The sequence below is a fragment of the Saccopteryx leptura genome, chromosome 1, assembly GCF_036850995.1.
Source record: "Saccopteryx leptura isolate mSacLep1 chromosome 1, mSacLep1_pri_phased_curated, whole genome shotgun sequence".
Taxonomy (NCBI): domain Eukaryota; kingdom Metazoa; phylum Chordata; class Mammalia; order Chiroptera; family Emballonuridae; genus Saccopteryx; species Saccopteryx leptura.
The window spans coordinates 381,776,320-381,799,653 of record NC_089503.1 but is presented as its reverse complement, the minus strand read 5'-3'; the positions used below and the strand labels follow the sequence as shown (position 1 = coordinate 381,799,653).

Here is a 23,334-nt window from a genome sequence, read left to right as displayed (position 1 = left end):
AGCTGGCTGGGCTGACCGAAGGTAACATTCCGAGACCACTGTTGATCGGCAAATCTGTGCTTTCTAATTAATTGGTCATGTCGCAAGGACCTTAATTATCACGTTTTAGGTTCCTTCTCATTATTACCAAACATTTTGTTTCCACAGCTTCGACCAGATGATCTGATTTGGAGATACAGGCAAACATACATTCATTAGTACAACTTTCCTATTATTTAGAAGTTGATTATCTTGGTCCTGTTCTTCTTCCTAGCCCAGATAAGGTCCGGAGCTACGTGACTCCATGGACATAAGAGACAAAATAGACACAGTGACAGGCATGAGAACAGGGGTTGCCTCTGAGGGTGTCAATGACCGGAAAAGGGTACAGAGGAACCTGCTAGGATGCTTGAAATGTGCTAATTCTGATATGAGAGGTAATTACCTGTAAATATTCATTGAGCTATACCTAAAAGATCCGGACACTGTATGTGCATTATCTCTACATTTAAACAACAGAATAAAAAGAGAACCTCACATTGCCCTGCAGGATGAGCCTGCGTCCAGCACGCTGCTCGACAGCCCACCACGGTGAGAGAGAACCACTGTCTGTTAACACAGCTCCATCTCTCCTTTCCACGCGGGCATTATCTTACTGCTTTACAGCTGTTCACGCAAGTTTGCTTCCTCCACCAACTAGAATGATAGCGAGCTCCTTGGAGGCAGTACCTATGTCTCATGGTTCTTTCTTTTCTTTTCCTTTTTTTTTCTTTCTTTTCTTTCTCTCCCCTTCCCTTCCCTTCTTTAATTTTTATGGGATGTATTGGGGTGACGTTCGTTAATAAAATTATATAGGTTTCAAGTGTACAATTCTATAATACATTGTATCGTGTGTTTACCACCCAAAGTCACGTCTCCTTCCATTACCATTTACCCCCACCTTTACCCTCTTCTCCCTGACCCCCACCCCTTCCCTCTGGTTATCACCAGACAGTTCTTTATGTCTGTGAGTGAGGTTTTGTTTTTGCTTAATCCCTTTATGGTTTTCACACAACCTCTCAAACCCCCTCCCCTCTGACAGCTGCCAGTCTGTTCTTTTCATAAACAAGTCTGTTTCTATTTTGTTAGTTTATTTTGTTCATTAGATTCCACATATATGTGAAATTATTGGTATTTGTTTTTCTCTCTGACTGGCTTATTTCATTTAGCGTAATACTCGCCAGGTCCATCCGGGCTGTCGCAAAAGGTAAGATTTCCTTCTATTTTTACAGCTGGTAGTATTTCTTTTTTTTTTTTTTTTTCTGAAGCTGGAAACGGTGAGAGACAGCCAGACAGACTCCCGCATGCACCCGGCCGGGATCCACCCGGTACGCCCACCAGGGGCTACGCTCTGCCCACCAGAGGGCGATGCTCTGCCCCTCCGGGGCGTGCTCTGCCGTGACCAGAGCCACTCTAGCGCCTGGGGCAGAGGCCAAGGAGCCATCCCCAGCGCCTGGGCCATCTTTGCTCCAATGGAGCCTTGGCTGCGGGAGGGGAAGAGAGAGACAGAGAGGAAGGAGGGGGTGGGGGGTGGGGAAGCAAATGGGCGCTTCTCCTATGTGCCCTGGCTGGGAATCGAACCCGGGTCCCCCGCACGCCAGGCCGACGCTCTACCGTTGAGCCAACCGGTCAGGGCTATAGCTGGTAGTATTTCATTGTGCAAATGTACCACAGCGTTTATGCACTCATCTACTGATGGGCTCTTGGGCTATTTCCAGACCTTGGCTATTGTAAATAGCACTACAATGAACACAGGGGTACGTATATTCTTTCACATTAGTGTTTCAAGTTTCTTCAGCTATATTCCCCAAAGTGGAATCACTGGGTTATAAGACAGCTCCATTTTTAATTTTTTGAGGAATCTCCATACTGTTTTCCAAAGTGGATGCACCAGTCTGCATTCCCACCAGCAGTGCAGGAGGGTTCCATTTTCTACACACACTCGCCAATGCTTGTTTGTTGATTTACTGATGGTAGCCATTCTGACAAGTGTGAAGTGATAGCCACTGTGGTTTTAATCTGTATTTCTCTCATGATCTGTGACATTAAGCACTTTTTCATATGTCTATTGGCTATCTATTTATTCTCTTAAGAGAAGTGTCTAGGCAGGTCCTATGCCCATTTTTAAATTGGATTGTTTGTTTTTTTGGTGTTGAGTTTTACAAGTTTTTTTATAAATTTTGAGTATTAGTCCCTTATCAGATATATTAGCAAATACATATGTTCTCCCATTCAGTGGATTGCCTTCTCATTTTGATCATTTCCTTTCCTGTGCAAACTTTTTAGTTTGATGTAGTTCCATTTGTTTATTTTTTTTGTTTCTGTTGCCTGAGGCGATATATCAGAAAAAAATATTGCTATGACAGATGTTCAATATTTTACTGCCTCTGTTTTCTTCTAGGATTTTTAGTTTTGAGTCTAATATATGTCTTTAATCTACTTGCTTATTCTTATATATGGTATAGGTTAGTGGTCTAGTTTTTTTGTTTGTTTGTGTGTATCTCTCAAATTTCCCTAACACAATTTATTGAAGAGACTGTCTTTACCCCACTGTATGTTCTTGTCTCCTTCGTCAATTATTAATTGATAATAAAGGTGTAGGCTTATTTCTGGGCTCTTTATTCTGTTCCATTAATTCATGTCTGTTTTTATGCCAGTACCTGCTGTTTTGATTACCATGGCCTTGTAGTATAGTTTGATATCAGGTAGCATGATTCCTCCACCTTTGTTCTTCTTTCTCAAGATTGCTATAAATATTTGAAGCCTTTTGTAGTTCAATATATAAATTTTTGGAATATTTGTTCCCGTTCTGCGAAATATGCCATTGGCATCTTGATAGGAATTGTGTTGAATCTATAGATTGCTTTGGGTAATATGAAGATTTTAATGAGGTTAATTCTTCCTAGCCATGAACACAGTACAGTGATACCTTGGTTCTCGAACGCCTTGACTTTCGACCAAATCAGTATTCGACCAGGAAATTCGAGAAAATTTTGTCTTGGAATCCGAACAAATATTTGGAACTCGAATGTCCGAGATTAGCCGAGTTGAGCCGAATGGCGTTCATTCGGCCGAGCGCGCCTTGCCTGCGTCATCAGTGTGAGTCACGCTTTGTCACGCTTTGTGGAGAGAGAGAATCACGTTTTTGTGGAGAGAGTCACGCTTTGTGGTGAGAGTCACGCTTTGTGGTGAGAGTCACGCTTTGTGGTGAGAGTCACGCTTTGTGGTGAGACTCACGCTTTGTGGAGAGAGTCACGCTTTGTGGTGAGACTCACGCTTTGTGGTGAGAGTCACGCTTTGTGGTGAGACTCACGCTTTGTGGAGAGACTCACGCTTTGTGCACGCTTTGTACACTGAATTTAACCCTTAGACATGGGTCCAAAGAAAGCCAGAAGTGGTAATGCAGACAAAGGTAAGCGGAAAGCTGTGAGAACAACGATTGAGCTGAAAAAAGAAATCATTGCCAAATATGAACAGGGCACACGTGTTTCAGATCTGTCTGCTGAGTATGGCATGCCAAGATCTACTATCTCAACTTTCCTTAAGAATAAAGCTGTTATAAAGGCTGCCAATGTTGCCAAAGGTGTTACATTGTTAACAAAGCAAAGGCCTCAGATAATGGAGGAAATGGAGAAGCTGCTTCTTATTTTCATTAAAGAAAAAGAGTTAGCAGGTGACAGCATCAATGAAGTCGTTATTTGTGAGAAAGCACCAGTAAATAGGCATATTTTTGGGGCTTGGAACAAATTAATCCAGTTTCCATTATTTCCTATGGGTTTCATTGTTTCGGTTCTCGAACAATTTGGTTCTCGACCGTTCTCCCGGAACGAATTATGTTCGAGAACCGAGGTATCACTGTATATGCTTCCATTTATTTGTATGTTGTTCAATTCTTTCTTCAGTGTATTATAATTTTCCAAGTACAGGTTTTTTACATCCACAGTTAAATTTATTTCTAGTTATTCTTTTTGAAGCAATTGTGAATGGTATTGTTTTCTTAGCTTCCATTTCAAATAGTTCATTATTGATGTCTGAGAATACAACTGATTTCTAGATATTTGTTTGCACCCGCTACTTTACTGAATTCATAGTATCAGTTCCAGTAGTTGTTTGTTTGTTTTTGTGGAATTTTTAGGGCTCTCTATATACAATATCATGTCATCTACAAATAATGACAGTTTTACTTCTTCCTTTCCAATTTGGATGCCTTTTATTTCTTCTTCTTGTCTGATTGTTGTGACCAGGACTTCCAGCACTGTACTATGTTGAATAAGAGTTGTGAAAGTGGACATCCTGTCTTGTTCCTGATCTTAGGTGAAATGCTAGTAGTTTCTGCCTACTGAGTATGATGCTGGCTGTGAGTTTGTCATATATGGCCTTTACTATGTTGAGCTATCTTCTCTCTATTTCCACTTTGTTGAGAGTTTTTAACATAAATGGGAGTTGGATTTTATCAAATGCTTTTTCTGCATAATTGATATGATCATGTGGCTTTCAGCCTTCATTTTGTTTACGTGGTGTATCACATTTATTGACTTGCATATATTGTACCGACCTGTATCTTTGGAATAAATCCCACTTGATCATGTTGTATAATCTTTTTAATGTATGGCTGGGTATGTTTTGCTAATATTTTGTTGAAGATTTTAGCATCCATGTTCATCAGGGATATTGGCCAATAATTTTCTTTCTTTGTAGTGTCTTTATCTGGTTTTAGAATTAGAATGATTGCCTTGTAAAATGAACTTGACAGTCTTCCCTCCTCTTGAATTTTTTGGAATAGCTTGAGAAGGATAGGTGTTAATTCTTTGAATGTTTGGTTATATTCAGCAGTGAAGTGATCTGGTTCTGGTCCTGGGCATTTCTTTTTTTTTTTTTTTTTTTTTTTCCCTGAAGCTGGAAACGGGGAGAGACAGTCAGACAGACTCCCGCATGCGCCCGACCGGGATCCACCCAGCACGCCCACCAGGGGCGACGCTTTGCCCACCAGGGGGCGATGCTCTGCCCCTCCGGGGCGTCGTTCTGCCGCAACCAGAGCCACTCTAGCGCCTGGGGCAGAGGCCAAGGAGCCATCCCCAGCGCCTGGGCCAACTTTGCTCCAATGGAGCCTTGGCTGCGGGAGGGGAAGAGAGAGACAGAGAGGAAGGAGGGGGTGGGGTGGAGAAGCAAATGGGTGCTTCTCCTATGTGCCCTGGCCGGGAATGGAACCCGGGTCCCCTGCACGCCAGGCCGATGCTCTACTGCTGAGCCAACCGGCCAGGGCCCTGGGCATTTCTTTATTGGGAGTATTTTTATTACTGTTTCAATTTCATTAGTTGTAATCAGTTTATTCAGATTTTATGGTTCTTCTGATTCAGTTTTGAAACACTGTATCTTTCTATGAACTCATCGATTTCATCCTAATTGTTCAATTTGTTGGCAATATTTTCTTACAATCCTTTGTATTTTTGTGGTGTCAGTTGTAACTTCTCCTCTTTCATTTCTGATTTTATTTATTTGGATCCCCTCTCATTTTTCTTGATGAGTCTGGTTAAAGGTTTCTCAATCTTGTTTATCTTTTTAAAGGCACAGATCTTGGTTTCATTGACCCTTTGTATTGTTTATTTAGATTCCATTTTGTTTATTTTTGCTCTGATCTTTATTATTTTCTTCTTCCTACTCACTTTGGGTTGTGTTTGTTATTCTTTATCAAGTTCCTTTAAGTATAAAGTTAGGTTGTTTACTTGAGATTTTTCTTGTTTCTTTTTTTTTTTTTTTTTTTTTTTCTTTCCATTTTTCTGAAGCTGGAAACGGGGAGAGACAGTCAGACAGACTCCCGCATGCGCCCGACCGGGATCCACCCGGCACGCCCACCAGGGGCGGTGCTCTGCCCCCCCAGGGGGGGATGCTCTGCCCATCCTGGGCGTCACCATATTGCGACCAGAGCCACTCTAGCGCCTGAGGCAGAGGCCACAGAGCCATGCCCAGCGCCCAGGCCATCTTTGCTCCAATGGAGCCTTGGCTGCGGGAGGGGAAGAGAGAGACAGAGAGGAAAGTGCGGCGGAGGGGTGGAGAAGCAAATGGGCGCTTCTCCTATGTGCCCTGGCCGGGAATCGAACCCAGGTCCTCCGCACGCTAGGCCGACGCTCTACCGCTGAGCCAACCGGCCAGGGCCTTTTCTTGTTTCTTGAGATAGGTCCGTAACACTACAAATTTCCCTCTTAGGACTGCTTTTACTACATCCTATAGGTTTTAGATTGTTGTGTTGTCATTTTCATTTGTTTCAAGGTATCTCTTAATTTCTTTCTTGATCTTACTGATAACCTATTCATTGTTCAGTGACATGTTGTTTAGCCTCCATGTCTTTGTGTATGTGTGTGTGTGTTTCCTTGTGATTGATTTCTTGTTTCACACTATTATGGTCAGAAAAGATGTTTGATATGATTTCAATCTTCTTAAATGTACTGAGACTTGTTTTGTGTCCTAAAATGTGGTCTATCTTAGAAAAAGTTCCATGTGAACTTAAAGAGAATATATATATCTGCTACTTTGTGGTGAAATGCTCTGAAGATATCAGTTAAATCCATTGATCTAGTGTGTCATTTAAGGCTGCTGTTTCCTTGTTGATTCTCTGTCTTGAAGATCTATCCAATGGTATTGATGGAGTGCTAAAATCCCCTCATATGACTGTATTACTATCAATATTAATCTCTCCCTTTATGTCCATCAAGATTTACTTTACATATTTAGGTGCTCTGATGTTGGGTGCATAAGTGTTTACAAGGGTTAGAGTCTCTTTTGAATTGATCCCTTTATCATTACGTAGGGTCTTTGCTGATATCTTATTACAGCCTTTGTTTCAAATTCTGTTTTGTCAGATATAAGTATTGCCACTCCAGTTTTTCTTTTTTCTTTTTATTTGCATAGAATATCTTTACTCTTAGTTTGTGTGCGTCTTTCATTCTGAGATGTTACAGAACATATATGGGTCTCTTGTTACATCATATATATGGGTCTTGTTTTCTTATCCATTCAGCTACCCTATGTTTTTTCTTTGGATCATTTAAGTCATTTACACTTCAAGTAACTATTGATAGATATGTATTTATTGCCATTTTATTCTTTATAACCATGTTCCTCTGTTTTTCTTTTTCCTTCCTCTTCTTAAAGAAGATCCTTTAACATTTCTTCTAATACTTGATTGATGGTAATGAAGTCCTTCAGCTTTTTCTTATCTTGGAAGCTCTTTATTTCTCCTTCCATTTGAAATGATATACTTGCTGGGCAAAGTAGTCTTGGTTGTAGGTCCCTGCTTTTCATCACTTTCAATATTTTGTAGCAATCCCTTCTAGCCTGAAATGTTTCTGTGGAGATATAGTCTGACAGTCTTATGGGAGCTCCCTTATAGGTAACTCTTTTTCTGGACACTCCTCCCATTCTTTCATTTAGGGCATGCTTCTTTGTCTCTTCATTGTGTTTGCTTCTCTGGATCTTCTGTATTTGTTTCTATGTGTTAGGTAGTTCTGCTATGCCTCCCAGTCTTGGTGGTACTCTGAATTAGGATTCTACCTTACTGTTTTTAAAAAGTGTCCAATAGTTCTACTCTTAGATTATACCAGCTTGCCTAATAAGAAAGGGAAGCATTCTCTCATTAGTCACTTCCTCAAATATTACTGTAGTCTTCCAGCACTTTTATGCAGTTAGCCTACATTAATTTGCATTTATGTTGAGTAACTTTTAAAAGTGCAACTCTTGCTTCTATGTTTGTATGGTTTTCAAGATGACTATAAGCCTTTTATAAAAACCACTGATCTTTTTTTTTTTTTCTGAAGCTGGAAATGGGGAGGCAGTCAGACAGACTCCCACATGCGTCCGACCGGGATCCACCTGGCACGCCCACCAGGGGGCAATGATCTGCCCATCCGGGGCGTAGCTCTGTTGTGACCAGAGCCATTCTAGCGCCTGAGGCAGAGGCCATGGAGCCATCCCCAGCGCCCGGGCCATCTTTGCTCCAATGGAGCCTTGGCTGCGGGAGGGAAAGAGAGAGACAGAGAGGAAGGAGAGGGGGAGGGGTGGAGAAGCAGATGGGCGCCTCTCCTGTGTGCCCTGGCTGGGAATCGAACCCAGGACTTCCGCATGCCAGACCGACGCTATACTGCTGAGCCAACCGGCCAGGGCAACCACTGATCTTTTTAAGAAAACTGTACTCCAAACATATGCTCTCTTTGTAGTGTATGTTTCATACATGTTCTGGGATGAAACCATTTATTACTTGGCCAGAGCAGATTAAAATCAGGAAAAAATTTCAAGTTAATTAATCATTCTCTTTACTTAACAGCCCTAGTAACAGGTTTTTTTGGGAGACAACATTGAGGCTATTTCCCCAGTGGGTTATCTGGCTTATTTATGGAGAACCAGGTTTATCATACTCCCTTCACCCCTTGGATAATGAGTTAAGTGTTCTCACCAGTGTGTCCAAATAAAAAAGTCAGTTCCTTTTGAAACAGAATCTAACCAGACCTCGAAATATTTCATGGGGAAACACTGTCCCAAGGATATGGGATATGAAGAAGTAAAAGGGAAGACCAATTATGAGTATTATAAATGCTTTAGTACAGATTCTTGGAGTGATAGCATATTAAAAACTTTTTAAAAGTTGTGCAGTAATCTTCCAATTTGTTTCAAAGTAGATTATTATGTGAAAATGAGGATCACCTGTAATTCCAGTCATTTTGTAAACACATACCGTTTAAATTACTTATTAGTTTGTTTTGCTCTATGATCTATTACGAATATCTTTTTTTGTATCACAAGTATTCTTCCTTATCATCTGTACTGGCTTCATAGAATTTCACTGTATGGATATCCCATAATTTATTTAATCAGTTCTCTATGATTGGGCATTTAGGTAGGTGATCATATTGCAGTGTTAGGAAAATTGGGTGATGAACATTCTTACAAGTTTCTGCAAGCGAAACTCCTGGAGCATTGATACGTATTGAAAAATAGCTGCACGCCCCTCCCCTCCCCCAACACACGTCTGCACCAGTGAATGCCACACCACCAGCCGCGTACCACTATCCTGCTTCTGTGTCTCACTACCAGTGCTGCGCAGTATCTTTAAAAATACTGCCATTTCAGAGATGAAATATTCTCATGACATACTTTAATTTACAGCTTTTACTTAGCACTGAACTTGAACATTTTACCCATTTTCTACTTATATTTATTCTTTTGTTAATGACTTACAAGATGCCCTCTATATTTTAAGGGTATTAATCCACTGCCTATCGTAGTTTGCATGCTGAAGATATTAATTTTTATTGGCCTTGTCTATCGATCTTTTCCCTCTGCAATCTTTCCTGGCCAAAAGTCTTTTCTCTGAACAGCAGCCAAATGCACACACCGGTTGAGACATCTCTCTGTTCCTTTAGTGAGAGTCCCCCAGGGCTGCAACGTGTGGTCATGGTGACTCCTGAGTGGAAAAGGGACACTGATGGACCTGAGGTTATCCACCTAGGGATCACTCACCTGCACTTTTGGAATTTTTAAGAGAGATTCTAATTCATGTGCCAGGACACATATTTATGTACTTGGAATTTAGGCTTAGCCAGGAATGAAAATCCCTTTATTTAACTGGAAAAAAAAAAAAAAGTAAGCAAAGCTTAAGGACAGTAAAGAGAAAACTGGCTCAATTTATTTTTTCCATGCAGAGGAATTTTGTTCTAGGAAGGCACAACAACAGCAAAGCCCACCTCCTCCCTTCACGTCATTCCCTGCCAGCAGAGTCTGTACCTGCAAAACAGAGCTACTCATCTGCTGGAGAATGTTCGCCCGACGAGCTCGTCCGCAACGGACACACTCCCTCTGACTTGAATTGGGAGCAGCTCCTTAAACACGGGTCCCACATCTCATCTCTCCACCCACACGACAGAAGCCACTTTCAAAAGGGGCAGAATAAAGGAAGCCGCTGGCCAAGACCAGTGCAGATCGGGTCTGCGTTTAGCTGTTGCCAAAGACCCCTCTACCTAATGAGCACTGCATGAAATGCCTGGTGGTGTGAACGTCTTCTCCATCTTCCTTTATTCTCATTCTGGAGTTTCCCTTAAAAGCAGTAAAATGCTGGGCTTTTCTAAAATTAAGAGATGTGATTTTGCCTACATCTTCCATAAATGCTCTGGCTGGCTGCAGACCGCTCATTGATTACCGGGGCTCAGTTTACAGCAACTAATTGCTCTCCTCGCTGGTGTTTTGATACAAAATTCAATAGTGAATATGTTTTCAAAACTCTCGTCTTTGCTGGCTTGAGTCAGAAGTGACTGGAGGCAAACCCAGTGGACTGAGTTTTCCCTTCTTCAAAATAATTGCTCTCTCATCAGTCTGTGAAGAAAGTTTCCAAATTGTAGCATTCTAATTGGAAAGCCTGCATTATGCATGCAGTGACAAACTGTGTTGTGCTGAATGGCATTTTTTTCCCCATCCCTTTCTTAAGGGATTAATTCTGTGCCAGGCTGTGAACAATGGCTGAGGTTTAACAGTTGAGATCAACAGCTTCTCCACAGAATGGTGTGTCTTTTAGACCAGGAACCAGTGTCTGTTTTGCCTGTTTCTGTCCATTGTTGGGAGAGACTCCTCTGGAAGGCCTGGGGCTTTCTGATTTGGGGGAAAACACACAGTGGAGGGAAGGTCTGCTGTCAGGACATTAATAATACAAGAAGAGCACCATCACGTCCGTTTTTGACCTCCCCGTTAAAATCAAATCGGACCTCAAAAATTTGTACAGGCTATTAGAGCTTCAGAAATTAAGTTCTTTAGAAATAATTGTCTTCCATTCAACAATTCAACAAATGTTTACTGAGCATTGATTGAGCGCTATGGGGCAAGTCCCTGAACTTCAGCTTCATCCCTTAAAGGGCTAGATCTGATGTTTCTAAGGCGCCTCCTGCTCTAACATCTTGTAATTCTCTGCAGCAGCAGCACCTGCAGCAGAGGCTGTTTTTGTTTGCTGGGCAATCTGTCCTCTGTATAATGAGTCCTCTCTTTGCGACTGTTTACGAGGGTTCGTGAGCTTGGTTTATGGACCTGGCTGCATTCTAGAAAAGAAACACGACTCACGCTGGGCCAGATTTACTCTAAACATTTTAGAATTAGGTGGGATTCTATCTTAATCGGCCCTGTTCACTTAAAATGAGATGATAAAAATGCAGGCATTCTGGGGTGAACCCATTTGATTAGAGGTACAAGAAAAGCAGAGAAAGTCATCTGCAGTGAGAAGCAAAGATGGACGGGGGGCGTTGGGGTCCTGGCAGGACTCTGAACATCTGGTTTCAGTCCCTACGAGGATGCCCGGAGTTCCTGCCCTTTTGTTCCATGAGCAATCTCCCCATCGACGTAATACAGTCACCATTCAGGGCTTAAGCCATCTTTGCCTGGTTTCTGTAGCTTGGAGCCAAAAGGGCCTAAGGTGCTCCGGGCAGAGTGCAGGAGACAGACAGGATGGTGCGGAAGCTCGTTCCCCAAGGGCAGACCTTCCGCTGGAATATGAAGGAGGTTCTCTGTAGGACCGAGTGGGAGGGCCGCAGGAGTGTGGAATCAAACAGCAGAACAGGCTTGGGAACAGGCTCTGTGGCCAGCTGAGCCAGCATGGAGCAGGGCAGCAGGGAGCAGGGCAGGAGGGGGCAGGGCAGGAGGACAAGGAGGGGGCGGGGCAGGAGGACAAGGAGGGGGTGGGGCAGGAGGACAAGGAGGGGGCAGCACAGGCTCAGAGCAGCAAGCAGCAAAGGACCAGGACCCGGATGCCTACTTACCAGCTAGGCTGCTGAGGAGGAGGCAAGCCAGGGGGAGCTCACTAACTTTCAGAACAGAGGGGGGCTGGATGGAGTTCCTGAGGTGAAAGGGCAGAAGGTGAGGGAGATGGGCACGAAGGTGAGGGAGATGGGTCAGACCTGGAGGCCACCAGGCGTCCAGTTCTCACTCTCCTGGGCGAGGAGCAGGAAGGCAGACATCATGGCGGGGCTCTAGTCTAATCCCCACTCTTGAGAGGCAGGGGGAGCTCAGGACACTGCCGGAAGGAGCTGCCCCAGGTTCAGAGGTACAACTTTGCAGTGACAGGGTTCGATTCTGAGCTTCTCCTCCAGTAGGGAGCAAGGTCAAGCTGCTGGGGGTCTGCTAGTCTGAAATGAGATTCTCATCAAGAGAATCAATGAACGAGGCTTCAGCACGGCATGTGGGTGGACCGGCCGCCCTACAGATCCCAGCCGTGAGAACTCCGGAGGAGCTGACACCACGGGCCCTGCCTCTCAGTGGGCCACACAGCCTTTCAGGACAAAGGGAACACCAGCCTTCTTCCTCCAGCAGGAGGAGGAACGGACAGGGGCCCGCCAGATGGAACAGGATCTTGGGAAGTAGGTTGGTCAGAGGACATCAGAGAGTGGATGTCTGATATTGTTTAATCTCTCGTATTCTGCACACACAGTGACTTCTCTAAGAGAGGAAGGAACAGTGGCACTGGCGAACAACATTCTGTTGCAAATGGTGAGGGAAAAGCCGAGTGTGAGCTCTGGCCTGTCTGGCATATATCGTTTCTGCGTGTGGTCGCTGAGGCCCCAGGTGACAAAAAGTGAGGAGACAGCAAAGTACACACTTGGGGCTCCACTGTGTAGGGTGGCTCGTGACAAAGTGACAAGGGGGCATGAAGTTGGGGCTTTCTCTCCATCCATCAGATCGTCCAATCAATACAGTATAATCCTGGTAAATACAATTATGAGAGCAGAGAAATGTCGATGGAGAATATGCCTGCAGGATGTGGCTATATGGATGGCTAGACGGGACAAAACTTTCCACAAGTTTGAGACAATACCAAACTGCCAACTTGTAACAGCTGACTGAGACCATCTTTTCATGCCTTAGAGGGTTTAAGGTTTTAATTTCAAGTTTTAGGTGATAACATAAAAGGTAACACCATAATAACAAATGTTGCACAGCTGCAGCTGCAACAATCAGTCAATACCGAGTGTGGACGAAACGGTGAACGACTGACTCATCATAGTCCCCTCACATTCGCTCACACCTCCCGGGTCTCAAACTGTTTTTGCATACATTATCACATTTGGAAAGAAGAAACAATTTATAATCAGCACATTTCCTGTTTTCAATGCAATTCTATTTTTCTAAGTTACTTGGTTAGTTTTCTTCCAGGGACTAAAACACTGCCCAAGCAATCTTTTCCAGATTGTTCAGTCACTTGGCAAACCCCCTTTTTTTTTTCTACAGAGTCAGAGAGAGGGATAGACAGGGACAGACAGATAGGAACGGAGACAGATGAGAAGCATCAATCAGTTTTTCGTTGCAACACTTTAGTTGTTCATTGATTGCTTTCTCATATGTGTCTTGACCGCAGGCCTTCAGCAGACTGAGTAACCCCTTGCCCAAGCCAGCAATCTTGGGTCCAAGCTGGTGAGCTTTTTACTCAAACCAGATGAGCCTACGCTCAACTTGGCAACCTCGGGGTCTCAAACCTGGGTCCTCTGCATCCCAGTCTGACGCTCTACCCACTGCGCCACCGCCTGGTCGGGCGGCAAACCCTTTACTAATAAATAAGTTTTGGCCTAGGCATATGATCTAGACTTTAGACTTCACAGTCCAATTTAATGAAAATCTTTCGTTCTATACTTTCAAGGTGGATCTATGAGGAAATATCATCAGGCCACAGCCCCTGAGAAGAAAAGCCGCTTTCTCCTATCCTTCAAGGTGACTAGTTCCAATGTCTATCCACTGAGCCATCCAGCCAGGGACAAGGTAGCCCTGTTTGTAAGCAAGATGTTGGCATCCAAAATGTCGGTGACCATTCCCAGTGGTCTCGTTCTGCTTTAAAGGTGAAATCCCATATGCCGCAGGCCTTGTGGGAGGGACACGCTAAGCAGGTATGCAGTTCTTGCAGCTCTTTCCCTGCGATTAAATTCGGCGTCACCGATGTCCCTCTGTGCGGCAGGGCCCTGTTCCTTGATCCCAGCAGCTTCCTCATCACGACACGGACGCCATCAGGGAGGTTGGCCAGTTCACGGGACTGGCAGAGCGGGTGCAAGAGGGAGAAATGTGGGGCCTGCCCAGACCCAGAGCTCGGTCCCCTCCGTGTCAGGTCCAGCCACCTGCAGCCTCATTGGCTGGTTAGGCCATCAGGGGCTGCTGTAATTTAAAAAGGCCAGAATCGGTTCCTTGTCTTAACTGCTGTAGGCTATATGCATTTGTTTTTCCGTTCCCTGTCCCCAAATCTAAGAGATTATTAGGAGGGTGAGAAGAGGGGACAGGCATGTTAAAGAGCTCAGAGCTCGCTAGTCTACCAGCGGAGTGCAGTGTTTTTCAACCACCGGTTTGCCAGAAATTTCATGCCGGTCCACAAGAGCTAACCGCCCTCGTGTTGTATGGAGATACAGACCTAGCAGGCCGGTCCGGGTATGACAACGGGCAGCTGAAAAACACTGAGTTAGCGATTTTACTCCTTGAATCTTGACTTACATTTATGAGTCCTGTGGAATAACAGGGTCCCAGTGTGAGCCCTCATCCAAAGGGTACGGGAGGAGAGTATCACCTGGCTCAGGTTCCCTGAACAGCACCATCCACTGGCCCTTCCCTCAGCTCTCAAGACAAAGTCCAGCCGGGAGGCAGCACCCTGCCAAGCTCCCGGAGTGCCCAGACTATGATGGCTTTCCTGGGTCCTCCCCACGGGCCCTAGTACACCACGGGCCCTCCAGAGCCGAACTGGAGGACAGTGGGGTGGAAAGAGCAGAGGGAACCGCAGAGGGGCCAGCTCCCACACCCAGGAGGCTCACCCTGCACAGCCTCTCCTATGCCCCACGTGGCCTCTCCCAGCGCCCCGCGCGGCCTCTCCCGCGCCCTGCACGGCCTCTCCCAGCGCCCTGCACGGCCTCTCCCGCGCCCTGCACGGCCTCTCCCACGCAGAGCCTCTCCCAGCATCCTGCACGGCCTCTCCCACGCCCTTCACGGCCTCTCCCGCGCCCTGCAGAGCCTCTCCCAGCGCCCTGCACGGCCTCTCCCAGCGCCCTCTCCTGCGCCCTGCAGAGCCTCTCCCAGCACCCTCTTCCGCGCCCTGCACGGCCTCTCCCGGCGCCCTGCGCGGCCTCTCCCGCGCCCTGCGCGGCCTCTCCCACGCCCTGCAGACTGAACCACACTGCGATCCGAAAGGCCCCAGCCAGTCCTCTACCCCCGCACCGTTCTGGAGAGTCCTGCTGAAGAGATCATTTATGAAAAACAGCAGCTCCGACTCTACTTGACCTCTTGAGCTGATTCTTGCGCCTTCCTCTGACCACGTGCTGGTGTGTCCCCACGTGCACAGAGCCCACAGAGCGCCAGGAAGCCGCACCACACAGAAAGCTAATAAGCAGCACAGCTCCTTTCTGTATCCTGGGGTCACATTTCCACAGGAACCCGCGGCTGTGGGAGAAGTCACGAGTAGCTATCTTTGCATTCTTTCAACCTGGTGACAAAGAGAGAGGAGGGGAGGGCAAAGCAAGGTGGGAAGGCTCAGCTCTGAATATTGTGGGCAGGCAGGCGAGGGGACTCTCCAGCAGGGATGGGCTACAAGGCAAACCTGCCCTCTCCATCATCTCATCTCTGTTTCTGTTTACCGCATCTCTTCTCTGGTCTCTCTCAACACGGCCAGTACCACTTCCCTACACCTCAGCCTCTCTCGTCAGTCTGACCTTTGCACCCAGATCCCATCTGGTTTTCAGCCTTGGCTCCAGCTTTGAGTCAGATTCTTTTCTCTGCAGCACATGATCTCCAAAGTCCTGAGCTCTTGCTGGACATCAATTTACAACACTTGGCCCTGGCCGGTTGGCTCAGTGGTAGAGCGTCGGCCTGGCGTGCAGGAGTCCTGGGTTCAATTCCCAGCCAGGGCACACAGGAGAAGCGCCCATCTGCTTCTCCACCCCTCCCCCTCTCCTTCTCTGTCTCTCTCTTCCCCTCCCGCAGCCAAGGCTCTATTGGAGCAAAGTTGGCCCGGGCACTGAGGATGGCTCTGTGGCCTCTGCCTCAGGCGCTAGAATGGCCCTGGTTGCAACAGAGCGATGCCCCAGATGGGCAGAGCATCGCCCCCTGGTGGAAGTGCTGGGTGGATTCCGGTCGGGCACATGTGGGAGTCTGTCTGACTGCCTCCCCGTTTCCAACTTAAGAAAAATACACACAAAAAAAAATTTACAACACTTGCCCTTGCGGCTCTGGCCCTCCGCCTCCTGCGGCTGGACCACCTGGGCTAGCCGGTGCGTGTTTCTCCTCCAATCCGCCCTCTCCTGGGTTACTGCCGGACTCCTGTCACGGCCCCAGACCTCCTACGTATTCTGTAAGGTCCTGTCCGATAACGTGCTTGCCTCCTGTGCTCTCCCCATCACGCTTATGTGGTCTAAGTGTCCTCCCTTTAAGTCCCTTCCCTCATGAACTTCTCTCACAGAAGTTTTCTGTGAAGGCTTTACCATGAAAACAACTACGCTCTTCAACAGAAAAATACATCTATAAGAAATGCCAAGTGTGGCCCTGGCCGGTTGGCTCAGCGGTAGAGCGTCGGCCTGGCATGCGGGGGACCCGGGTTCGATTCCCGGCCAGGGCACATAGGAGAAGCGCCCATTTGCTTCTCCACTCCCACCCCCTCCTTCCTCTCTGTCTCTCTCTTCCCCTCCCGCAGCTGAGGCTCCATTGGAGCAAAGATGGCCCGGGCGCTGGGGATGGCTCCTTGGCCTCTGCCCCAGGCGCTGGAGTGGCTCTGATCGCGGCAGAGCGACGCCCCGGAGGGGCAGAGCATCGCCCCCTGGTGGGCAGAGCGTCGCCCCTGGTGGGCGTGCCGGGTGGATCCCGGTCGGGCGCATGCGGGAGTCTGTCTGTCTCTCCCCGTTTCCAGCTTCAGAAAAATACAAAAAAAAAAAAAAAAAAAAAGAAATGCCAAGTGTTAGAACACTTAAACACTCAGAGTACAAGTAGATTAATCTATTTGAAGTTGGGAGGGTCTGGAAAATCACAATCCTCCGTGCAGTCCGTGATTTACCATTAGAACAGAGACCAGAGTAATCAGAACAATCATGGCAACATATTCTCCACCCGTATATAAAAGCGAGAACCCTAACTGTGACAAGTACTGATAAACTGAAAGATAATTAATCAGTTTAATATGTAACTGTGTGATGAATCTTTTCAAGAATGGTAAGAAGCCAGGAAAAAAAAAGCATACAAATTTATGTCATTTTTGGTATCGGCTAAAGGGAAAACGGCTAATTATGTTTTTCAACACAATTCTTTTGATCGCTGGCCACTCGGTATTTTCTTGATCCAGGTCTTCAAAGCTGGGATCCTAAGTTTTAACTCAAACATTTTCAGCTGAAATTAATAACTCTCACTTTTCTAACTGCTAAACAGTTGTAATTAAATCAAACCGCTGTAGGCTACAGGACCAAAGGCTAAATGGGCAGTTGTCATTGTTTTTTTCTGGAGTCGTCTGTACCTTTTTCCCTCAGGGTGGGAGGCGCAGGCGGAGGCTCTGAGGGGAGGGGCTGGGGTTCCATCCCTCCTGTCCCCCACTCCCCCCCGCAGAGGACGTAGTTTCTGTGTCATGAATAGTCACCAGAGTCGCTGAGTAGCTCCCCACCCCATCCCACATTTGTTTGGGCAGGAAAGAGAAAAACATTCTCTTTAGAATGTATTCTGCACGAGCTGCCTTTTTAGAAATAACCCTCCCAGGTGCCGGCATGAATATTCACTGGAGTGTACTGGGCACAAGGGCCAGTCTCTATGCCATGTACACTAATCCTTCCAAGTGTATTCCAGGCGAGCTACCAGGGTAAAGTCCCGTGTGGACACTGGGCTCCCCGGTGATGGGGACCGGATGGCTGAAGGGAGAACACCAGAGTGAAGGAGGCAGAGACGAGTACATCACGCACTTTCGGAGTGAAGGAGGCAGAGAGTACATCACGCACTCCCGTCTCTGGCCCACTGCAGCTAGCCCTGGCACTTTGGCTCGTGCACATGCACAGCATGAAGCTTCATTAGAATAGCGCGCTCTGTGAATTAAACTGTTTCTTTTATTCATCTGGCTACTCTTTCCTCACCAAGAATAAACATTTATCTTCCCTGTGTCCCATAGACCTACTGGACCCTTTTTCAAGTTCTTCTTATTTTGGCTGATAGGATCCACAGAGGCATCCTGAGAACACAGCCTGGGTACCATGCAGACACCCAGTGTGTGCGCATGGGTGTGAACGAACACACACACACACACACACACACACACACACACACACCTCTACATCATTGCCCTGACTCACACTCAGGAAGGGATAGACAGAAAAGGCTAAGAACTCTCAAAGCCAGAGAAGGAATCACGCCCAAGGTGATGCGATCACTTTTCTCGGGACCCTCCCACTCTGGCCCAGAATCTCTGAAAGTCCACATTAAAACTGCTGCTGAGGGGAGAAGTGGTCCTGGCTGGCTCAGGCAGCCTGTCTGAGTCACACGTGAGACAGTAGTGACTCACATTCTTCAGACAAGCAAGTCAGTGTTTGGGTGTCCGGGGCCGGAAGACATCCTGGGGTAACCTCCACAGAGCACTTGCTGGAACTGTTACAGCTGCAAGTACCCTAACTGCTTGGGGCTCTCAGGAGCTTAGGGGTTCCTAGCAGCTCGAAGGAAGAAAGAGCCTGAGCCGGGAAGAAGAAAACAGTGTGGCTTCAATGACATGGATCGAGTTATTTCCTCAACCTGCTTAAATCATGAACAGCTCTAGTGACCCCTTCCGCCTCTGACGAACACAGACGCCCGAGGCAACGTGGTGTAGCAAGCAGCAGCCTCAGACAGGAGACCCGAGTCCCAGCTCTGCCTCTGTCCCACTACCTTATCTTCTCAGATTTATGAACCGGGTGTGGGGGTAGGGAAGAGAGGGAAATAGACTTTAATTTAGACGATCTGTGATTCCCTTTAAAAAGTTTTTTCTTTTCTTTTAATTACAAGGTATAGTGGGCACTCCGTAACTGTGGGTTTCACATCCGCGGGTTCACCCGACCCCAGAGCAGAAAGAGCACGTGCTTTGCCCACAGGTGGTCTGTGGACGTGGGGGGCGACTATATGCATGTTTTACACGGTTTTATGTAAGGGACTTGAGCATCCGTGGATTTTGGTACCCACGAGGGGCACTGGAAACAATCCCCCAATTACTGAGGCATGACTGTCATACTTGGTACTTCTTACAAAGTATCCATGATGGAAAGCTATGGCAATTATTGCAAAAAAACTATGAACCACTACTTACAAAGTATCCTTTACTAGCAGACTTCCCCTTACAAACATCTGTTAGAGAAACCTCAACATTCACAGCAGACACACGCAGCACCCTCCCCCCAGCATCACGGCTCGGGTCACACCCACCAGGTTTCCTCTTGCTCTTTCGGTGGGGGGCAGCCCCAAGCCTCACCCCCAAACACTGGAGGAAAAACTGCTGGGTCACAGCGCGTCACCTGTCCCCCGAACTAAATGCTGTTATCAATATTCGTATCTTTTTTGTAATGGTTTTTCTTTTTTTCTACATTTTTTAACATTTTAAGAAATTTTATTTAGAAAATTAAATTGAGTGAAGTGACAATATTCACATCGTTCAGTAACGGGTCTATAAGTATCATTTCTACATTTTTTGAAACCATGAAAGGCAAACAGTCTTCCCTGACCCTTCACTTGCAGCGACGCGGACCAGAGCTGCCGGTGGGCAGATCCCAGCCAGTAAGCGTGTAAGCGTGTAAGCGTGGGTAAGCCCCGCCCGCGGCCGCCTCTCTTCCTAAGTCAGGTTTTGCTGGAGCGCAGCCGCACCCACTTGGCAGACAGAGCCGTGGCGACAGACTGCAGCACACAGAGTCTGCCTACTCCCCGGCCCTTTACCAGGAATGTTTGCCAACGCCAAGAACAGGCAGAAAGAAACTGAAGCTGTTCCCACCGCGCAGCCGAGTCACGGTACCGAGGGGCAAACAGAGGTGCGGGGTAAGGCTGAGCACAGCCTAGAGATGTCTGGAAGCTCTTTTTTCTGTTGGAAACGGTTCAGTAGATTTTCATGAGGCAAATTCTACCTGAAATTTTTAGATTCCATGCTAGTCCTAATCGCATCTTTGCTACTGTGCTGATGATCCTTGGCTCGCCTTTCACCCCAAATTTCTCTATTTCTCCTAAATGTAAAAGAGTAAGTAAAGAATGGGAACCACCCCTACCCCCAGGCTTCAAATAAAAAATAAAACCTGGAAACCACTCCCAAACCCTCCTGTTTCCTGAGCTGATTAAGTGCCTGGGAGTCACATCCTCAAATTTAAGACGTGCAAAGAGGACCCACTGGGCACCCCCCCCCCCCAGATCCCTATAAACTACAAAGTGGTGGGTTAGAGTGAAGAAGTTATAGAGATGTTTAAAGTCAATAAACAATCCACACACAAAGGTTATATAGTCACTGGCGAGGCAGTTAATGTGACAGCAGTACAATACTACTGTATCAGTTACGGAGGAAAGGACACCGCAGACTAGGCCGTGCCAATTAGGGGGACAGGGGTGAGCTGTTTATCGGTCGCCAGGAGAAAATGGATTTGTACAGCTCTGGCCCCTTGCTAGCTCTTCAGCTTTGTCTACTGTGATTACAAAAAGCACTTTACAAGATAGCTGACCAGGGAAATCTGACCACAGAACAATAAAAAACATACAGAACTGGGTGTTTTATCAGAATGACTCATTTGAAATCTTTAATAAAACCAATTTTAAGTGGATGATTCTATTTAACATGTTTTTCCAAAACAAGTCCCAACTAATTTTCCTGAATTCTCTTTTTTTCTGAGTCTAACACATACAGTTAACATCTCACCACAGTGAACACAATCAGGGCAAAGCTGTTTACCTATTCTACCAACAGGGTTATTATCAATAAGGTATTTATTGATTACATCAATTCTCAAACAATTCTCTGTAGATAATGCCTTAGTTGTCTCTAATGGGGGGGCCTGTGAACTTCATAATAAAAACACTACTTGATTATAGATACTTTATCATTTTTTAGCCTTGGGGAAGAAATAAATATAGAAGATTAGAAATCAAGAAGAGAATTGACAAGAGCTTGCATTAGTCACCAGTAGACAATTGAAAGGTATACGCCTAAGGGATTCAGGAACAAGATAAATATCCTAGACCACAACTACCCCTCCCCACAAGGTCCTTGAGATAAGTACACACCAAGGAAAATCACTCACAATCAAGTGAGAAGCAAAGGGACACTTTTTTTTTTTTTTTGTATTTTTCTGAAGCTGGAAACTGGGAGGCAGTTAGACAGACTCCCGCATGCGCCCGACCGGGATCCACCCAGCACACCCATCAGGGGGCGATGCTCCGCCCACCTGGGGCGTTGCTCTGTTGCAACCAGAGCCATTCTAGCGCCTGGGGCAGAGGCCACAGAGCCATCCTCAGCGCCCGGGCAAACTTAGCTCCAATGGAGCCTTGGCTGTGGGAGGGGAAGAAAGAGACAGAGAGGAAGGAGAGGGGGAGGGGTGGAGAAGCAGATGGGCGCTTTTCCTGTGTGCCCTGGCCGGGAATTGAACCCGGGACTCCTGCACACCAGGCCGATGCTCTACCACTGAGCCAACCAGCCAGGGCCAACACTTTTTTTTAAAGTCATGTTTTCTATCTATTTTTTTTTTAATTGATTTTAATTTGTTGTGTTTACATAGTTACGAGTGTACCCCCCAATATGTCTCCCTCCCTCCCCCTCTTGTTCTTGATACCCCCTTTGCTCCCTCCCCCCATCATCTTCCCCCTTTCCTCCATAATTTACTACCTGCCCTCTATCTCTCTGTGTTATGTTTATGTACTTTCACTAATGTCTTTCCTTTCTTTGATCCCCTCCTCTCTTCCCCTTTCCCTCTGGACTCTTTGACCCCTTCTCTGCCTCTCTTCCGTTCCTCAGTTCACATTATTTATTAGATTCCTCATATAAGTGAAGTCATATGATATTTTTCTTTCTTTGCCTGACTTATTTTGCTTAGCATAATAGACTCCAGGTCCAGCCATGTTGCCGCAAAGGGTAAGATTTCCTTCCTTTTCACAGCTGCATAGTATTCCATTGTGTATATGTACCACAGTTTAGCAAAGGGACATTTTATTGGTAGTAGAATTTTGAAAACTCTAAGGCAAAAGGCACAGGACAGAGTATTCCCAAGTTGGTGATACCTGAGCAGCTTCAATGAAAACAAGCTCGGAGGCCTGTTCCATGCCTTCTTCAACACCCAAAACTTATTCTTAGTTCTAAAAGTTAATGAAGGCTCAACCCAGTGCTCATTCTAGTACCACCGAGAGAGAGTGAGAGAGAGCTCCTTGTCCCCGCTGCCTGGCACTGCGCTGTGCCTGGGCTGAGGCAGTAACCTTACCCTGGCTGCCCTACGGGGTAAAGCAGGAAGGAAGAGTGCCCAAGGAGAGAAAAGGATGGGTCTGCTTATCACTTTGTGGTGAGGGCAGAAGAGGGGAGTGGAGTGAGGAGAGCCGGGACAGGGGCAGAAATAAGGAAGAAGGCAGGACCTCTTACTAGCAGGCTCCGGCCTATGCCACTGGAGGCCCAGTGGGAGGCAAGGGACACAGAGACGATTCCACTGACCTGTGGCCGCGCTCATCTGGCAAACTCACCAGTCTGACCAGCATCCCCCCAGGAAAGGAACTAAATGCCTGGAACCTGGCCGCCGTTTCAGCAAGGAGTGAAATGGGGACAGAGTAAGGCACAAAGAAATGGTGGGGTCACTGTAATCACTCTCCCACTGATTGTACTTCTTATTGCAAACGTTTCAAAAGCCAAAAACACTCACTATAATCCTACAAAACAAAACACCTCATTCCAAGAGCTTAGAGGAGGGGAGACTGGGGGTGGTGTGACAGCTCTGGCCCAGTATCCCCTTTGAAGGTCAGAGGTCTCCTAATGTGTCATTTCATTTTGGGGCAGAAGGGCATGACAGCTTTAACTCCACATCCTTAAGACCAGGGGTCCCCAAACTTTTTACACAGGGGGCCAGTTCACTGTCCCTCAGACCGTTGGAGGGCCGGACTATAAAAAAAAACTATGAAAAAATCCCTATACACACTGCACAAATCTTATTTTAAAGTAAAAAAAAAAAACAAAATGGGAGCAAAGACAATATTTAAAATAAAGAACAAGTAAATTTAAATCAACAAACTGACCAGTATTTCAATGGGAACTATGCTCCTCTCACTGACCACCAATGAAAAAGGTGCCCCTTCCAGAAGTGCGGCGGGGGCTGGATAAATGGACTCAGGGGG

At 46.4% G+C, this 23,334-nt stretch overlaps 1 protein-coding gene across 3 annotated transcripts in view; it reads right to left on the bottom strand.

Annotated features, from left to right (window-relative positions):
* Positions 1-23,334, bottom strand: part of BTBD9 (BTB domain containing 9) — a 447,747-nt gene that overhangs the window by 87,480 nt on the left and 336,933 nt on the right. The window lies entirely within an intron of this gene.